Source organism: Engraulis encrasicolus, chromosome 1, assembly GCF_034702125.1.
Source record: "Engraulis encrasicolus isolate BLACKSEA-1 chromosome 1, IST_EnEncr_1.0, whole genome shotgun sequence".
Lineage (NCBI taxonomy): Eukaryota > Metazoa > Chordata > Actinopteri > Clupeiformes > Engraulidae > Engraulis > Engraulis encrasicolus.
This window is the reverse complement of record NC_085857.1, coordinates 57,488,067-57,491,827: the sequence shown is the minus strand read 5'-3', so window position 1 is coordinate 57,491,827 and position 3,761 is coordinate 57,488,067.

Below are 3,761 nucleotides of genomic sequence, written 5' to 3'. Positions count from 1 at the left end.
CACTCTGCTACACATGCAAAGGGTGAATGCGAGTATATTAAAGCCGGCTTGGTACAGATTAAACGGGCAAATACACCGGCCGTGACAAGAGAGAGGCGACAAAAGCGATTCTGGAGGCGATTCGCACGGCGAGAGCGACAGTTTGAAGTTGAACCCCTGGGAATGTTATGCAAACGAGTTCAGCGACAAGAAGGGACAGCCAATGACTGTATAGAGGTCAGTGACCACAGCCAATGGTAATGTTTGAATGCTTGCGTTCTGCTTTTAACGGATATACTCTAGTCGCTTCAACCGCTCGTATCGCTTGCTGCTGCACAGAAGCGATTCCCTGTTGCTTCAATCACGCCTCGGCCAGTCTATTCGCCCGGTTATGCGACGCAGTATTGCTATTTGCTCCTAAATTTTGTCAGCACCTGGGGCACACTGGTGCCGCATTTTTATCAAAGTAAGGCGTCACCTACTTCCTGAGTAATGGTAACCGCGATACGCTTATGCATAGAGTAATTAAGTAATTATTCCGTTACCCAAAATATGGCTCCGTTAGTAACACTGTTATTCCAAGCACAGCACACAACACAACACAACACACATCAGTTTTTTTTAACAAAAACGAATGTTTCCTTTCAGAATTCTGGTTTGAAAATTTCCCTTTTGGGTCATTTCACGTGAAATCAGACACTTTGGGACCCGACCGACCCGGATTTCAATCATACTTGGTGTGCCTTTTCAGTAGCAAGGTAGCACCCCAGAACTGCATTGGTTTGAATCTGACACTAATATTAAGGGAGAAACAGACTAGGAAAGGTTCACATGTGAGGGTAGGACACTATACATTCAGCCTTGAATATATCAGTCAGTGTTAGTCACAAAAAGATGCCTGTGGTGTTGTTTGAAAGCTCTTTTCTGGCTCTACATAGTACACAATCACATTGGAATACAACTACTCTCAGAATATGAATTATGATAAATTGAAAAATTAAAAATTGAATATCTAAAAAACTCATATTTTAAAATGGCCAGTTCCTTGTCCAAACGTAGCCGGCAATGTCATGAGCAACACCTCAAATGCTGGTGTTCGGTTTGTTATTCATTTCAGAGAGAAGTTGACTCACAAATATGGCATCATACAGACCACTTACTAATAATATGGTAATACCATAGTAGCATCACATGACAAAACAAAAACAAAACAAAAATGGTCAGTGTCCATGGTCCCAGGTTTCAGAAACTAAGGCAGATGTCCATTTATACACACCAAATGATGATATGTGAATGTTTGAACATTCCTTCTCTGTGTACCTGTGCCATCTTCCCTTTACCGTACTTTAAAGAGATAATCAATGGCTACACTCTCATTTTGTACTCTACCAGTGCATTTGAAGCAGCAGCTGTGTCTTTTGTAGATAATGTATAAGTACGTCCCGTTGCAGTTACAGGTTCCACTACCAGAAGCACATCCTGATGATCCATGACAGTCTATCTGGTCTGAAGGGAAAAGTGAAGGATGGAGATGGCCCATGAGGATGCAGGAAGTTCAGTTTCACCTCTCCAGTGCTCGGCATACATTCCTCAGCACATGCTAGCCACCAGTTGCCATCATATACAGCTACAACATACCCTTTGATGCTTGAAAATGTAACACATTCCTTTACTGAGCTCACTCTTTCAACTCTGCCTTCTCTGAATGCTCAAAATGGCCTAACTTCCACTGTGTCCATTGACAATGGGCAGAAGCTGTGTAGTTTTTGAGTACCTGGAATAGTTCTTGCAGATTCAAACCTTTTCAACAGGTTCTCAGCTTCATGATGGTACATCTCTGTTGTGGCAAACTGGCAATGGATGTTCTTGACATTATCCTTGACAAATTCAAACAGTTGGTATGGCGTTACAATTTAATTGTCAATAGGACGTTGCAGACTTCCTGCACAATATAAGAACCTTAAAATTACAACAAATTTGTGCCACCACGAGGCAGATTTTCACATACCTGCAGAGTGGCACTTTTTGCCACATCACATGGCAAAGGTCCATGTGATGGCGTTGGAGGGACAGTTAAATGGCTTGCTGCACGAGCAAGTCTGCAACGTCCTATTGACAATTAAATTATAACGCCATACCAACTGTTTGAATTTGTCAAGGATAATGTCAAGAACATCCATTGCCAGTTTGCCACAACAGAGATGTACCATCATGAAGCTGAGAACCTGCTGAAAAGGTTTGAATCTGCAAGAACTATTCCAGGTACTCAAAAACTACACAGCTTCTGCCCATTGTCAATGGACACAGTGGAAGTTAGGCCATTTTGAGCATTCAGAGAAGGCAGAGTTGAAAGAGTGAGCTCAGTAAAGGAATGTGTTACATTTTCAAGCATCAAAGGGTATGTTGTAGCTGTATATGATGGCAACTGGTGGCTAGCATGTGCTGAGGAATGTATGCCGAGCACTGGAGAGGTGAAACTGAACTTCCTGCATCCTCATGGGCCATCTCCATCCTTCACTTTTCCCTTCAGACCAGATAGACTGTCATGGATCATCAGGATGTGCTTCTGGTAGTGGAACCTGTAACTGCAACGGGACGTACTTATACATTATCTACAAAAGACACAGCTGCTGCTTCAAATGCACTGGTAGAGTACAAAATGAGAGTGTAGCCATTGATTATCTCTTTAAAGTACGGTAAAGGGAAGATGGCACAGGTACACAGAGAAGGAATGTTCAAACATTCACATATCATCATTTGGTGTGTATAAATGGACATCTGCCTTAGTTTCTGAAACCTGGGACCATGGACACTGACCATTTTTGTTTTGTTTTTGTTTTGTCATGTGATGCTACTATGGTATTACCATATTATTAGTAAGTGGTCTGTATGATGCCATATTTGTGAGTCAACTTCTCTCTGAAATTAATAACAAACCGAACACCAGCATTTTAGGTGCTGCTCATGACATTGCCGGCTACGTTTGGACAAGGAACTGGCCATTTTGAAATATGAGTTTTTTAGATATTCAATTTTTAATTTTTCAATTTATCATAATTCATATTCTGAGAGTAGTTGTATTCCAAGGTGATTGTGTACTATGTAGAGCCAGAAAAGAGCTTTCAAACAACACCACAGGCATCTTTTTGTGACTAACACTGACTGATATATTCAAGGCTGAATGTATAGTGTCCTACCCTCACATGTGAACCTTTCCTAGTCTGTTTCTCCCTTAATATTAGTGTCAGATTCAAACCAATGCAGTTCTGGGGTGCTACCTTGCTACTGAAAAGGCACACCAAGTATGATCGAAATCCGGGTCGGTCGGGTCCCAAAGTGTCTGATTTCACGTGAAATGACCCTTTTAGGGGATTTAGTAAGTGAAGAATTCTTGCACACCTCCTTGGTCAGGTGCGTAGGCGTGGAACCCCTAGTTCACCAATGTTAAAGCAAAGAAAGCTTCCGCACGCTGTTCACATTTGCATGGTTTACTGCAACATTTCTGTCTACTGACCTTCTTCAAGCAATTCAAACCTTTGAAAGCCATTCAATTTTGGTCAAGTTTTGGTATTTGTATGGATTGCCATGAATGGATTCTGGCTTAATTATGGCTTTATTATGTCCTGCCAAAATACTCTAAAAGGGGCGGGTACGGAGGTGGGGGGGATATATGGCTAGTTATGGTGTATGTCCAGAAAGCCAATACACTGGATTATGTATGGCTTTCTTATGTCCTGCCATAATACACGGAACAGGGGGAATACATAGGTCATGGCTTAGTT